Below are 17,714 nucleotides of genomic sequence, written 5' to 3' on the forward strand. Positions count from 1 at the left end.
AAGAGTTGCGCCATCTGAGTGGGCAAACACGGCAATACAAAGTAAACAACAATCCATAGCAGTAACATCCTCCCATAGGCATACATACGTAGTTTTCCCGCGGTTAATTTTCTTCTTTTATCCGTAAACATGAGCCAATATCCGCCCCCCTCCCCCCATTCCTCTCCTGCTTACTATGGTCTCGCTGCCACCTTAAGCACCCCCTGGTCTAGACTTGGTACCTGCACAATGCCACGAAAATCTGTCTCACCCGTACTTCCTCCACTTCAACTATCCGCTACGCTACGCTACAGCACCACGTTCAGAAACCCCTCCACAACTCTCATCACACTTCTGTTCTTTTTACAGAAATCTACTATTTTTTATGTATATTTTCTTTAACTTTGGGTCATTTCTTTCTCTTTTCTCCAACTTTTTTTCCTATTCTGTGCCTCTTGACCACCTTTGGCTTGCAGCCTTTTCACCTATTTCTTGGGGCAGTTGTTTCAGTAACAGCATCCCTCGCTGCCTGTTGCTGAACAACCATTCTGCAAGATGAACAATGTTCAGATGTGATACACATCACAAGAGAGTGCTGCTCTGGGCGACATGATGGACGTACTATGAACGACGAGGAACTCCTCCTAACGAGAGAAACTCCTCCTGACGAGGAACTCCTCCTGACGAGAAACTCCTCCTGACGAGGAACTCCTCCTGACGTGGAGCTTCTCCAGACGAGAGAAACTCCTCCTGACGAGGAACTCCTCCTGACGAGAAACTCCTCCTGACGAGGAACTCCTCCTGACGTAGAGCTTCTCCAGACGAGAGAAACTCCTCCTGACGAGGAGCTTCTCCAGACGAGAGAAACTCCTCCTGACGAGGAACTTGCGCCAGGTGTTCCGGCGTCCACTGCCAAGGGTGTCCCGCTCCTTACCAGCCATGTTAACGAACAAAATGCAACAGCTTCATACCTGAAGACAGACCAACTTCCCGGAGTGAATATTTCCCCATCACCGGCAAATTAGCTTAATTTTCAAGGATTCTCCCGAACACCGCTTGTTTCTCTAGTTTCCTCCTCGCATCGCTTCTCAAGGACCTTCTGCAGCTGTTGCCGTCTGTGTTCACGCCCTGGTTCACCTTCATCAACCTCAACTTGGAGTCTGACGTACATCAGTTTTGGTAGTCATGTTTACTCTCAATTTCCTGGTTGCAAGACTCGCTGTTTTCTCGAAGTATCTGCCAGTAGTGGTTCTGTTTACCCGATACTGTGCTGCGTTCCAGCCATGCATCACGCCTTAGAGGATCCTGCTGCTGATCTGAAGACTTCAGTTGAACGATTCCAGCATTGGGTTAACCTGCCCCGCTATGTCCACAACACTGTCCTCCAGCAGATGGTCTTTGACGAGGCTTGGCTGAATGAATGCTGAACTGATCTTCCCATAAAACGCACTCGCCTGATAAATCTAATCATGTCTGACGGCTTTGATGTAGGAAATATAGGAGTAATTGATAAAGCTTAGAAGTTCTGTACTTCATGAAGGCTGTGACTTCTAAAGTATGGGCCGAGCGTATAAGTGTGAAACAATATCCCCACCATTCTTCACCAGACCGTTCCTCCAAACATGGACTGGCTACTGGGGTAATAAAGAGATGATGCCACACACACACACTAACATCTTACTTTATCTACCTAAATATAAGACTGAACAGCAAGGATCTGACATATGATTTAAGCAAGACCACACCTATTGTGGAGCAGGTTAATCCTCTCGGACCCACAAGACACACGGAGGGCTCATCGACCGCGTCTGTACCTTACACCATCAAGGGTAATGATCCTTTATGTAGGCTTGCTAATGGAACGTCAAATACATGATTTTGCGACCTGCTGGTGGTGGTCGAACTTTCAATCAAGGTCGAAGAAGATACCATTTTGACCCCTAGTGCGCTTGTATCACCACTGAAAGTCTACTGACCCCGAATTCAAATGTTACTTGTTATTGTTTAAATACGTTTAGTTAATGCCTCACCACACAAACCAACCACAACAAAGACGGACCTACAAGCCACAGACATAAAGCATTACAATCCTTGCCACCACACTAACACATTAGCTCACCACACCAAACAATAGTACACCATACATACACACTACACACACACACAGTCGGTTGTTCCAGTGGGGCTAAGTGCCGCAGTCTGTTGTTCCAGTGGGGCTAAGTGCCACAGTCTGTTGTTCCAGTGAGGCTAAGTGCCACAGTCTGTTGTTCCAGGGGGGTTTAGTGCCACAGTCTGTTGTTCCAGGGGGGTTTAGTGCCACAGTCTGTTGTTCCAGGGGGGTTTAGTGCCACAGTCTGTTGTTCCAGGGGGGTTTAGTGCCACAGTCTGTTGTTCCAGGGGGGTTTAGTGCCACAGTCTGTTGTTTCAGTGGGCTTTGCCACCTACTGTTGTTCCAATGGGAGACATTTTCCTACAAAACAAGTACTCCTGGCACCCACTATGTATGTAGCTCATGAATACAGTTTGCCAGTCTAAGCCAACGACAATCAATTCGATGCTGCGCACATTCGATCAGGCAACAAAAAAGCCAGAAGGCAATTTATCCGTGTCAACATGACGCTGAGAGAGAGAGAGAGAGAGAGAGAGAGAGAGAGAGAGAGAGAGAGAGAGAGAGAGAGAGAGAGAGAGAGAGAGAGAGAGAGGAAATTTGCCCAGTGGCCTTCCTTCCCTCGTGCTCAAGTTCTCACGTGATTCGACAGTTCCTCTGCCATGTTCACCCGGAGATGAGGTCATCCGGCCCACATGACACCATCGCCGGTGCATCTCTGTCGCTACGCATCTCTTGCTTCAGTACGCCAAGACAGTCGGAAACCCTACCCAGTGAAGGGGGTCATGCGCTCCTCGATGGTCCACTGGCAGGCATCATTGGTGCTGGCGTATGTAGGTTTTCCAGTATAATCCTTAGTCCACATCGTCATCATACCTACTCACCGTCGTCCATTACACAAGCACGACTCTTGTCTAAAAACGCCGAGGGTTAAATATACAGACGAAGAGATAAAATATGCAACAAAAAATAGATATAATGCTTCACTACTTCGGTACTTGGCCACAGCAGGGGATATACCTCTCCTGGCGAACCTATACTTCTCCTGGCAAGCCGGGAAACCTGTAGGTCTCCTGGCGAACCTATAGGTATCCTGGCGTAAGGAATTGACAATGATTACGACCTCAATCACTGCTGACCATGGCTGTACCCAGTGTCGGCAGTACTACCCTGCTCGTTGAGCCGTACCGACTACCGTGGATAAAACATGCGCTGCGTGTGTGGGTATTTCATGTGGGGGTTGTGTTGGCTGGTCCTGACGGCTGGGGGAACTAAGGAACCCCCGTTCATGTTACGTGACACGTACTAGCGTTAAAGCCAGACACTCCTACAGCACCTGGTCGGCCTAGCTGGTCAACCACCTGAAATATGGTCACACACACACACACATCCCTCACATATTTGGCATCCACGACTAAACTTACATACCTTGTCACCTTCACCACAACTCACCATACCTTGTCCCCTTCACCACAACTCACCATACCTTGTCACCTTCACCAAAATTCACCATACCATGTCATCTTCACCACAACTCACAATACCATGTCACCTTCACTACAACTCACCATACCATGTCACCTTCACGATACCATGTCACATTCGCTACCGTTCACCATGCTACCTTCGAGACGTCACGCGACGAGGCGACCCAGAACAAATCATGAAAGGTCAGATAATCAGGGAACGAACACAAATGCTAATCAGACCTGACCAGAAACTGAAGTAAAAATGCCTGAAAGTCGGAGAAATTGATGTCATCTTGATCCACGAGAGATGAGTCTCGTCACCCGAAGCTTTGTTAATAATGTCTGCTTTAGAGAGACACCAGAAAATACGTGTTGACTCCTGGGTGGGTCAGGTGGGTCAGGTGGTAGGTGGGACGGCCGCTAGTGTCCGGCAACAGATGTAGGTCGGGTGCAACGCACTCTCCACACACTCCACGCCTCAAACAATAAATCATTGGGAGGGAAAACCCTCCTAGCCTTACAACCCTCCTCCTTCCTCACACTCATACCTCATCTATGTCAAGGTGGGTACGACCAGGGGGGGGACACTCCCCTTGTATGATGGGGTGGTCTCTGCTTAAGGGTCAGGTCAAAGGCCAGCTCGTCTTTGCTCAGGGTCGTACCGTCCTGCCCAAGAGCTTAGGGTTCGATCTTTCCAATTATCTAACGAGAGCTGAAGTTCTTCCTACACGCTGCACGCAAACTACGTGGATACCATGCACGTAAACTACGTGGATGCCATGCACGTAAACTATGTGGATACGATGGACGTATAGTAAAGTACGTGGATACGATGTACGTGCAGTAAACTACGTGGATACGATGCACGTATAGTAAACTACGTAGACGTGTGCCCAACACACGTCACTAACCACTGTCGTCACACGCAACACCTCCGCTCATCTCCACTTCTGGGGAACTCCTCGTCCTGCACTGTCGCACCCAAAACTTGGCTGCATCCCTTATGATCAGTCGGATTCTTTGACTCCGCGGCCCGCAGCGGTACGTACCCTCCTGAGCGCAGCTGGTCAGGTACACTTTACGCGCTTGCCGACACCATTCTTACGCTTCTCAAAGGCGCGACGGGAATGTTACGCCTTCATGGCTGACTGGTTATTGACTGTCTTCCATATGCATGTCTGGCCAGGGTAGACGGGAGCCATGTCTGCCAGGGTCTGTACCCTACACACTACCAAGTCTCACATCTCCTTCGTCTGTGCCCTACAAAGTCTCACACCTGCTCCGTCTGTGCCCTACCAAGTCTCACACTACGTCCGTCTGTGCCTTAAAAAGTCTCACACCACCTCCGTCTGTGCCCCACACCCTACACGCTCGACAGTTTCAGTGGTTTCCAATACTTCTTTTGAACGGCGTTGGTGCGACAGCGGAGGTTGTTTGCACTAACTTGGCGACCTGGTACACCTTGACGGATAGAGTTAGCTCACAATATCTTTAGTTTCTTGAGGAGGCAGAGTGAGGCGTGCTGCGAGTACTGGCCTCTCTCTCTCTCTCCTGACAAGAGACTGCAACATCCTGCTTCCTGTCGACTGTGGGGGAGCCAATCGCTGGTATGTTGTGCTGGCTTAAAGTGAGGTTTTAATATCTTGTATGTACCATGAGTTTTATATATATATATATATATATATATATATATATATATATATATATATATATATATACATATATATATATATATATATATATATATATATATATATATATATATATATATATAATCAACCATACAAGTGCCACATATCTTTCCTTATTAAGGTGCACGTTTGTGTCCAAGTGCCTCTTGCTTTTTCGTGGAAGTGACCCACCAAAAGATCTCACTCACCATGCCCCAGTGTTCCGTCAGCGTCAACTGAAATGAATTTGATACTCTGCAGTCATTGCCCACGACAACACGAGGGTGTGGTGTGTGAATGTCTATGTCGGTAACAAGAATGGACAAACATTCGAAGTGGAAGACGAGGGAAAGCTTTGTTCACCGTAAAGGCAGCAGAAATCGCCCGGCTTACCACCACTCACACTGATGCATGTTTCACGAAGGTGTGGATCCTTCTTCCTACGGCTGTGTGTGTGTGTGTGTGTGTGTGTGTGTGTGTGTGTGTGTGTGTGTTCACATCCACCTCACATTCGCCTAAGGCTCTGCAAGACAGCTGATCATCACAGCCGGGGGTATCACTGCACGGCAATAAGTGTGCTGATACGATTTCTTCTACTGATAAATAATTCTGATCCTGAACGACAAGAATCTCCCACAACGTCTCCTCCTCTTACCAGACCCATCCAGCGGGCAAAGCTGCTCATGCCGGTACCTCACCTCTAAGTCAATTGTGGATGATCTGCGTCCAGTCCTCACTCATCCCAACACACCTCAATCATGTTACAATTTCTCCCCGCGCGGGGCCTTGAGAGTCATCTCCCAGCAGCATGGGGTAAGCGTATGACCCAGATGAAACACCTGCAAGCGTTAGGCTGGTGCGCCTCTGTTCTACGCCTCCAATCCTTGCTAGCCAATTCCGCCATTGTGTACAGGTGTTGCCTTGGCCACTGGTCTCATGAGCAGCCTCAGTGCGCTCTTGCCACTGAGGTGTGGGCCAGTAGCACACATCTGCCTACTGCTTCCCGTAGTTTCTCTATGGAGGTCGGCCACACGAGGATGGACCGTTATGATGCCTCCTTCCCTCGAACACTGACGCTGTGGATTTCTCGTTCCTTCGTGTTCCCATTTCCTCATCCTCTATTTTCCCTTCGTCCGAGATGGCCATGGCTAGGGCAATGTGGTTGTCGGTCACTGTAATAAAGGAACGAGTGTTTATTTTTCAGATGTTTTTCCCAGTCTGATGACGCAGCCAAGGACAGACTGGGACAGTCACCACACGAGGACGGCTGGCATCAGTTACGTACATATTCCAGTGTCTGAGGTCACTTAATGTGCATCATTCAAGTCTTATTACAGTTTTCATGATGTGTGATGCTCGCGACACATTACCAGTATTTAACTGTTTTGCTTCCCTTCCAGAGCTCTGGTTAGACTGTCTTGGGTGCATTTGGGTCCGCACTCTCTCCCCAGAGAACGTTTGCTGCCCTCTCACCTCTGGCGAACCCTAGCGCTGGCCAACCAGAGCGGCAGCGGACCCGCCCCCCAGCCACGGTTCCAATACACTTTCTGGTCACGAGAAAACCCCCGGACTACGGGGCCGGGAAGCTTCCCATGATGCAAATCTGTTAACATTACCACCTCCGGAGTGTCCTGTGGGGGTCGTGGCCGGCCGGCCGGCGGGTATATACCCCGTACGGACGGCAGGTAAGCCAAGTGGTCGTACCCGGGGGACTGGCCAGCAACAGAAGAGGGTGACATACAGAGCACACATGGTGACGCCACCAGACAAGTGGCCGGCACGTGACAACCATCCCGGTGTGAGCCAGTCCTCTCCACCCACACACCACACCACTCCACATTATCTTAGCGTCTCACGCTTCTCATATGGCCCTCTTTCAGCAAGGATTCGAACCTCGCACCTTCCGTGTGGTAGCTGGGTAACGCTAACCTACCACTCGGCTACGCTGCCCATAATTAGGAAATGAGAATTCGATTACTAGTCATGGAATATCCTTCGTCTGACGTCCATGAGCAGCGGGGTCCACATGCGTCCATTTCTCGTCAGGGAGCAGCAGCTTTACCAACTGTCACACTTGCTAAAACGTTCTTACACCAATAGGGTCGACCGTTCCCACGACACCGCCCAACCTTTACTGTAACATTTGAGAATCATCTCATGCACGTCACAACAGGTACTCGTGGCACTATAACTGCAAGAACTTCTCGTCAATAGATAAATAAAGCAGTAACACGACGGACACAGTGTCACGGGAGAACACAACACTACGAGCTGTTCACCTTCGAGTGCTGGAGGTCTTCTGTCCCAACACCCACAGGTCTGCGACCAAGCAAGAGGTTCATCCTCTCATCAACCGGGGCTGTTTGAGGCAGCGACCTGTACGTCTATATACCATTCTAGTTGGTCACACACACACACACACACACACACACACATAAAGAGATTGTATGGTTATACAAAATTAAGGAAAAAGACAACACACACCGAGGAACGGAGGATAAAGAAAACAATAATAATACAAAATGTAAAATTTGATCTAACACAAACAGGAACAGTGTTATATGTGAAAGGAACAATTTAAATATTTTTTCTTTTCTTTACAAAACTGTCTGATATTACAGAAGGGTTGAGGGAGCGGCTCCCACGTGTTCAAACACTCCCTCTCCAATAACCGCACATGCACACACTCATATCCGGCGTAAACCAGGCTATGCATACATTCATGCAAATACATGATTAGGAGACGGCCAGGACAACTGTAAACTCACTCCTTCCTGCACACACACACACACACACACACCTGGCTCTGGCCAGGGTGCGTGTGTGGCTAGGCTCTGTGTGTGTGTATGGAAGGGATGGTACATATCATACAAGATTAAGAGATGGGGCAACACGAGGGTAGAACTCTCTCTCCGTAACACACATCCGGGAACCACAAGCCAGCCCGACATACTGCAGAAGGCGTCATCGCACCGTCGGACACGCTGCCTTAAACGTGCGGCTACCGGAGGGTCGGCCCCTGGTGACCACCGCTAACTGTACCATGAGAGGCAACAGTGTGGTCGTCTGAATTCCAACTGCGGTTGCTGGGATGGTGGTCCGACCGCCTGCCTCCCTAGGCCACAGGTCCAGCCGCTAATGACGCGGCTATCACCGAAATGACCACCTGACTGTACCACTTTATGGATCACGACCATACCAGCGGCACAGTTTCTTGCCGCACGAGACTGGTCCACACATCATCCCACCAATCATACAAGTTTCTTTTTTTTTTTTTTGTGATCACTGTAAGATCGGAATTTTGATCCAACACCTGTGATCAGCCCACGACGCATGACAACCCTCACGAGCCATACGAAATCCGCAGCATAATGCGTCTCTGCGACCAGGTTTCCAGGTCGTGTCGTAAGGTTCTCAAGGGAACGACGTTGCCCTGCTGCTGTATTTACTTTCCCGCCTCTTACCTGAGCAGTACAGTTCACTGGGTGCTTCCTGGCCATCAGGAAGGACGATATGCGACCTTTACTGCGTCTAATGCTACAGACGTAGCCACGTATACAGCGACTGCACCATCGTAAGTCATGTTTCTCCTCGTAACATTACCTCCACACACCCGACCTTCGTCGCAATCGTTCTCAGCAGAACCGCACCAAGCCAGCCTCCGATAAATCCTTCCGCGAGGAGTTTGTTCAACCGAGCAAACACTTGCTGTGAAGGTGGGCACCAGGGCAGGGCCAGACCTGCGTCCCAGCCATGAGGGGGCCAGGAAGACGTAAGGAATGACCTGCTGAAGGCGGGGCTCTGGGGCTGGGGAGTGGTCGGGGTTGGAGGCTTGGGTTACAAACCACAGCGGGTCACACGTCCCTGGTCACCACACACACACACACACAACCACCACCGCCCGTCCACCCACGACACTCCCACGTCACCACACATCTCCACGCCATTAAACAAATGTTCAAAGTCGACCACAGAATATATCAACCTGCCACACCACAAACACCCTAGGATACAGTCAACTGAAGACACAATGGCACTTCCAGAGCTACAGGATGGGCATTAGAACCCACCAAGATGACGACAGGAACTTTAAACTGTGGACAACTGTGGTGGTGGGAGCTCATGTCTTCCCTCATCAACACTGTCACGCTACCACACCCAACCTTTGCAAACACCACTGATTCCAACACTCGTGCTCACGGACCGTACCATCGTCCACAGAGGACGACACACAGTCGTGCTCAAATGTCGTGGCGTCCTGTATGAGGATAATCCCCGTCGTGCTGATGGACAGTCCCCGTCGTGCTCAAGTCTAGAATCACGAGACGCTGGGAATTATGCGGTTCGAGGAACATTCACCAACACAATCCTGGCAGATGGCTCCACTCAAACCTGTCCAAGGGGAGCCGTGCACGTGCATACGAAAGACCAAGGCTTCCTCAGTACCATTCAAACCCTGGCCAGAACCTTACACTCAGTAAATACAGACGGGAGATGAGTTTGTTGGGCCCGTGTCACTAACTCGGCAATACCGAGGTGTACAGTGTGGTCATGATGACTGCCGTGGGCAGTACTGCAGGTATGGAGGCACTAATGATATGGCTGGTACCACAGTGTCGAACTCTGGGTCATGTTTGGCGGTCGGCTCTCGCGTTGGCTGACTCCCTCCTACGCCAGCCCGTTAAGACGCCTCTCTCAAACACATAATACCTATTGACCACTTCTGAGGAGGAGGCTCTGGCACTCTCGGTCACTCCCACGACTTCAGGATTTGGGGGGATGTTTGTTGAGGCAAGACGATATATGCTGAGACGCAGCCCTATTGAAACCTGAACTTCCCCTCCCGCCGAACTATTCCATTCCTCTGACACAAGCCAGAAAAAAAAAAAAAAAAAAAAACTCTTGGCATAGTTTATTTTTTATCGCACGGTTGGTCAAGGGAAGGTACACCAGAGACACTACGATAGTTGGACAGATCTATTGTGTGAGCTGACTCATGTGGAAGAGGAATTTGATTCTTTCTTCTGTGGGTCATAGTTTATATGGTCCCGACGTGGGTGTGTGTGGTGGTGGTGTGTTGGTTTACAAGGGAAGTGAGGAAGCTGGGCGAGGACATGTCCACTGCTCCTGGGGACCATGGGTGACCCATGACTGTGTTCATTTCTGCACCTGGCATTGGTCTATACTTTGTCTTGGTTGTCTTGAACATACGACCAGCTTTTCTTCTGCTCTTAGTGAACAGGTAACGACTGCTTCAATAATAGGTGGTAGAGGGCGATGTTCATTACAGTCATGATAATCTGGGTACAATGCTGCAGAGGAGGATAAGGAGGATAAGGGCATTCTCCTGTACCGTCTGCAGCATCGGGGTTAAGTGGTTTGAGGCCAGGTGGGTGGGTGGGGAGTGGCGGAAGTGGTGACCTTACCCACTTGGTGCAAAATAAAATTTTGATGAAGTGATATCCACTTAAGGGAAAGACACAGAACACTTGGGGAAAACGTGGATTCAAGGAAACAAGATCTTGTCTTTATTTGGGACTCGTTCACCATGAGAGTCAGGGATGTTCTCCATATAAAATAACTCAGCTAAATTTCCCGATAAATGTGACCATGGCGTAAGACTGGCTCATAGGCAACTATCAGGTAGAAGAGGGAAAGCAGGAGGACAGATCAACGTGAGAGGCGTCATGACAAAAATGTTAAATCTACGACGCCGTTTTTTATCGCCTCCCAAGATAAAATGTTCGGTTCCTGAGCAATGTCTTGCTATATCTCTTGTGTTTCTTATCTCAGTATCAGATCATGATGACACACGTAGCTTCTGAGTGAACGGGATAACAGACGTGTTTAACATTGTTTTGAAGTAAATGGTCATCGAGGATAAGCCATACTATTTGGTGTTCAAGTCCACATAATTGACACCAACCTGTGTTGAAAACTACGCAGGGAAGCATAAACAACATGGATTTTGCCTCAGGCCTATGAACGAGCCTCAAGCTGGTGTGGCAAGGGACCCTATCATCGTACTGTGGACAGAAAGCAGTACAGACCCGTCGAGAGGAACTTCTTGCTCCACAGGAGCCCACTATTTCCATGGACATTTCTGGAATGTAGTCTGGAAGCTGGAAGAACCCCCCCCCCCCCCCCCCCCATTAAGAAGCATCTTGGGGTTGTAAAGGACAATAAGGTCGATTGACCAACATTATCATAATATTTACAGACGTAAATAACAGAAATATTTACCGACTCTGGGCAACCAACGTGACAATAAACTCATTTACATTTACAAGTGTCGCAATGTAAGAGGCACCTTTCCCCTGACTAAGATGCCAATCCTCACCATTACATACACAGCGCCTCAGTTGCCGGGTATCGCTACACTAAGCATACCGGTAATTCCCCAACATCACCTGGGGCACAACCTGCGGAGAACCACTTTTTTCCCCTGGCGAGGCCACCGCTGGCGACTACTTCCGGCGGCGCCCAGCCAGCCACCAGAGATGTCATCAGGGAGGAACTTGTCAAGGATGGCTTGGGTTATGGGTCCCGCCCACTCCCTCGGGCCATACAGACCACTATCAAATATCAACCTTCTGTATCAAATAAAATGTCTGATAGGAAAAAACTATCAAATTACAGTCATTGTACCAGGAATTATATTCTTTTTTGTACATTATTTGCACTTGAACGGTACAAGAGGCAGGTCTGGGCACGACAGTACAGGAACACGTTTATATACTTAAGTACGACGGTACAATGTACTCGTGGGAGTCCTCACATATGCATATGATATGCAAATGTGTGTGTGTGTGTGTGTGTGTGTGTGTGTGTGTGTGAGCCAGGGACGGGTGGCATACATCCCCGGGACTCTGGTTTAGTGTTGCAAGTCTACCTCACGACCGCGGCAGGCAGGGAGTGCTGACACTCATCTCACTCACATCTGCCTCACTCATGACGGTACACACACCTACCCACCACATGAACACAGTGCCTACCTCCCTCCCTCTGTACAGTTTTCTTCATGATTATTTTTTTGTTGGTGTATTAATTTAGAGCAACGATGTGAGTGAGGGGGTGTGTCCCTGTGAGGCTACAATGGTATAGTTCAGAGAAATGAAGAATGCAGGTACGGGTCAACGCACGGGTCGGCCTCCATCAATCATCCAGACAGCATCACACACAGGAGCAGGACGGTACGACCCTTCACGTCAATGGCCTGGCGTATGACCCGACTCCCATGGGTCAGGTCAGGGCCAGTCGTGGTGCCGTGGGCCGCCGTGTTCCCCAGGCCTAACGAACCACAGAATATTACGGTGCGAGAAATGAAACGCCAGGAACCTCGATGCCTGGGGCCGGTCCCACAAGGCAGGAAAAGACGAGGTTTCATGAAGACATTACTACCATTCTTGTGATCGCCCACCAGGAGTCATTATCCCCACTGAGGACAGAAAAGACCACGGCTCCTACAGGCAGCATGAGGCCAAGCCCAAGACCTCGGCTCCTAATCATGGTGACTTGACACGGCCTCTAGCAAAACATGGCGGCTCCAATATGGCCATCACTCTTGTAAATAATACAGTAGCGAGGGTAAGCGAACACCAGCCAGCACGCTCGGTAGCAAGCACTGCCAACAGGGAGGTTTTCTGAGGGACGAGTCGGCATCATGTATGCAACTATTACAGACAGCAGAACTGTGTACCAGCCAGTCAGGCTGACGGCACCCGCCGGCTCGTAGCAAGTACGACATGACGGAGGGGAGCTCCCCGACGTCGCATACACCTGACGATGAGGGCCTCCTGCCGCAGGCGACCATAGATTACGCTCCTGATGGCGTTCCCAACCCATACACATCCCCGTAATCAGAGCGACGGTTCTATCCACCCGCGTAACGTAATCCCCTTCGTAGAAAAACACTAGATCTCACGTCTTCCGAGAACAACGGTAGAGAAAAAAAAACCACAAACACACAGGTCGACTACCAGCGACGGACCGGGCTGGCCAATGGCTGTACGGCAGCGCCTCATAAAAAGACTCCCGGTAGATTGAGCATTGTCTCAGGCGCACGCAAGCCACAGCGGGTGCAAAAACGATCATCTCTAAGCCATTGTTGGCTGAGCTTGGGCAAAATGTCCATTGTACACACCTGCTGAAGGATACCTTGTGATAGGGGATATGGCTCTTCGCTGTCGCTCACATGATCCTTTTAATGGGCGAAACATGATCCACTGGTCAAACAACTTTCTCATACACACGTTCATCAGGTCCTCCTGTTGTGTTACAGTACGAACCTCGTGTTAGTCACACACACACGCGCTGTGACAGCCAGGCACTGTACGTCTCCTGATCATGTAAGACGAGTCCGTGTTCTGCCCACAACGTACAAGCTGTTACTGGAATTGCTCTAACGATGTCCAATCAGTCATGAGTTGACGGAAGTAGTTCTTAGAAGGAAGTTTGACATTTCGGTCTTCGTCAAATGAATCCAGGGGTGGGATCATGTGTACGGTATAAGGCTGGGAGAGTGAGTGAGTGAGTGTGGGGAGTGAGAGGACTCTCGGCCGCCCAGGGTAACTCGACTCGTTTCCCACCACAATTCATACCAAATGCTCCCTCCTTCCTGCGGTCCGCTCTGCCAGTAGTGGAACTCGCGAGCGTACATTACGACCGATCATCACGTACACCATTAATCAACGGTGAACCTCGCTAATCGTCTGATTCATTCTTGTCTATAACCGCTCTGGGATCACGACGGGTCATCATAACACACTGCTTGTGGGGCAATCATCGTCATACTCACAGCTCTGTTGGTTGATTCTCTGTTGGCGAGGTATTGCCTTCCTCGCCCTTACTGCCTCAAGTCTTAAGATCACTTCCGTGTTGTTGTGTCACGTGATGAATTATTTCCTATCTTTCCCAAGATGAACTGTTCTCCCCACCGGGTAATCTGATGTCTGTTTCCAGATTTTTCCCATGTCATTCGATGCTCCGGCTAGAAAAACCTCTCCAGTTATCCACAGATATAGATACGAAGCTGTACAGATGTAATGTCGTCTATCTGTTCTCAGTATTTTTCAATGTTCGGTATTCTTTATCCAATCGACCCATCACAGAAGCAGTGTAGCTCCACCATCAGCAACCAGCACCTAACTTCCAGCCTCCACGGCAGCCTCAGAAATGCCTTCTGGAAATGTAGGCTCCATGTCCACTCCTCTGCCTGCCACATGCTCACACTCATCCCACCAGGTGCTGGGGACCACGGTGTGTCCAGCAGGGCGTGTGGGACTGCCTCCCACGGCAGCTGTCGACACCTGACTCTCTCCTCACAATGCATTTACCCATAAAAAAACAAGTGTTGGGTCAGCCAAAAGCCACACCCCAGCAAGACGCTGGGAAATGACTCGTCACCATGATTTGTCCCAGCGACGTCCCGCCCTGGCGTACCCACATACAGGTCATGATATTTGCTCAAGTAATCCATCAAATGTCAACATTTCTCTAGAGAATGATATACAAACATAACAGACTTATTATAAGATTCTTATAATTACAACTGTATACGTTGTACGTGGTTCTGTAAAAAAAAAAATGTATATATACTTTACCTGTGTACCGTACTGCTGTACCATACATCCCCTGTGTATATACCTACTATACTGCTGCACCATCTATCGGTCAGTCCTCCATCTGTACCGGTGTACCGTGCACCGCTCAGTATATACCACTATACCCACCACCGCTCAGTATATACCACTAGACCCACCACTGCTCAGTATATACCACTAGACCCACCACTGCTCAGTATATACCACTATACCCACCACCGCTCAGTATATACCACTAGACCCACTACCGCTCAGTATATACCACTAGACCCACCACCGCTCAGTATATACCACTAGACCCACCACCGCTCAGTATATACCACTAGACCCACCACCGCTCAGTATATACCACTAGACCCACCACCGCTCAGTATATACCACTAGACCCACCACCGCTCAGTATATACCACTAGACCCACCACAGCCGGCCATACGAATGACCCACTCAATACGCCACACGAGCCATGACGAGTGGACGGTACGATACCATGTGCTGTCTACCAGCAGTGGGAAGGTAAGGTATGGTACCAGACCATGGCTGGTGCACGGGTATGGGACGGTATGAGCGATGCATGGTGGTACCACAGCTGGTGACGAGCAATCAGATGGTAAGGTCGGAGCATGGTGACCGTGGCATCTGGCCAGAGCAGATACCCATCTTGGCATCTCCCTGGTGACGTGGGTCTGGCCATACCCACATGACAGCATCATTTAACATGAAATATTAAGACAGGTTCATGAGCTGTGTCCACACAGAAGCACACCACACGTCACACGACAATTATATAACATTATAACAAAGCCTATATTAAATCAAGCCATTTAGTTCTGCCATGCTTAATAATTTCATGAAAAAAAATTCATGATTTGGACCAAACGAGAAATAGCATTGTTCCTGTACCCACAAGGATGCACGTGCCTTTGAGCACGACGATACGACCCTTAAGCACGATGGTACGACCATTGAGCACGACGGTACGACCCTTGAGCGCGATGGTACGACCCTTGAGCATAATGGTAAGACCTGTGAATAGGGACTGCTCTTTGGTATGAGGTCAGAGGTCACATCTATGGTACCCAAGGGCATTTGCCGTAATGCTCAAGTGTTATTCCGATGCTGCTAAAAAAAGTATATATATATATATATATATATATATATATATATATATATATATATATATATATATATAATACCAATAATAATAATAATAATAATAATAATAATAATAATATAATAACTAAACACAACCTACGGCCTTCGTCACAGTGTTTACGAAAACAGAAAATCCTAAGAAGACAAAGGTGAGGAAGACAGCAGTAGAGCCAGTGTATGTATTATACCCAACACCAGTACTTATCTCTGTTTCCCTCCACTGTCAGACGCGCCACATCTTACAAACCATACAAACCTGCAAAGGAAAAAAATATACAAATTAATATAAATCACAGCAGAACTCACTAAAAACTACAATAAACAACGTCAACTGATATATAAAAAATGAGTAATTTCTCGTCTTGTCAAGTGACCAGGGATGTTACAGTGGTGAAGTAACGCCATGTTACCAACCTCAAGCCAGCGTTACTTCCATCGGTAACACATGTCACTCATCATATCAATATATTCAAAAGACACGGCACATATAAATAATGATGTAATTATGTATGTATATATGTAGTTACAGTGTGTAGTGATTAGCTTTACTGACCATGCTTCACATATGGGCTTGTCCGGGTTCGAATCCAGGGAGCGCACAATCGGCCCACAGCTAACCCAACTGTTCATCCATCCCTCTTTGCTCGTCGATAATCTGGTACCCAGTACAGTGTGTATATACAAGACTTGGCACATATATACAAGGTTAAGAGACGGAGCAAAACCAGTGCTAAAACCCTTTCCCTGTGCAAAACAAATTATAATCACTAAAATGAATATCGCAAAATCCTAAGTTCTGGGTAAATGGCAACACCGCAGCAGCTGGAGATGTGGCGACGTGACGTCACAAGTTATCCCGCCACCGCCATTTTTAAAAGGCTGTTTGTTGTGTCTGGTAAGGGCGACTTAAAATTTCCCTTATCTATAATATTCTTTTTACATTATTTTCATCAAAGATTTTCCTGAGGAAATATATGCAATACCAGACGAACTTTGTACCGTTATCTGATAGGTTAATTTGCGTAGAATCAAGAACTATTGAATTTCGCGTCCCTGTAAACCAATCATGGTCAAGTGAGCAGCCTGACTTTAACGAGGATCACTTACACCATTAAGCATACCTTGCGCATATGAACCTTTTAATTCAGCAAATTAAAACGAAACTTTTAAAGTTAATCACGTAAACGCGAACTTAAAATTCGTCCATTTAACTCTGTCATCCACTGATAAACAAGCAAAATACATCGATCATTACTTCAACTCAAGACTCTACAATTTGTCATATAAACGCAAATATCAAAATACGTCGTATAAACGAAAACTTGTGTGATGTCATTACAAGTCGAACCTTTAAACTCGTCAAATTAGCGCGTACATTAAATCAGACAATCGCGTACTTTTAAACTCTGTCAACTCTGTATAGCGACCATTTCAGCCGCTTCATTAAAACGAGAAATTTTAAAGCCGGTTAATTTAACGGTGCCCTTTAATCTCCACCCTTTCAACGCCAACCTCTAAACATTGTCCTACAAACTAACCACAGCCTATTAAGTCCATCATCAAAATCCAAGTTTATAAACTCCATTATACTTCGTCATCAACGCGAACTTTTAAATCCCGCCATTGTCACTAATTCCATTTAAATACCCTGCTCGCACTATGGAAGCCATTTAAACCCATTCATCTCCTTTTAAACTCTTTGTTTACTACGCGCTCATTCATACGTCACTGGGA

At 48.1% G+C, this 17,714-nt stretch overlaps 1 protein-coding gene across 14 annotated transcripts in view; it reads right to left on the reverse strand.

Annotated features, from left to right (window-relative positions):
* chb (chromosome bows) overlaps nucleotides 1–17,714 on the reverse strand; it is a 238,667-nt gene that overhangs the window by 94,145 nt on the left and 126,808 nt on the right. The gene's annotated exons all lie outside the window — the stretch shown is intronic.

The sequence above is a fragment of the Panulirus ornatus genome, chromosome 62 (assembly GCF_036320965.1).
Source record: "Panulirus ornatus isolate Po-2019 chromosome 62, ASM3632096v1, whole genome shotgun sequence".
NCBI lineage: Eukaryota > Metazoa > Arthropoda > Malacostraca > Decapoda > Palinuridae > Panulirus > Panulirus ornatus.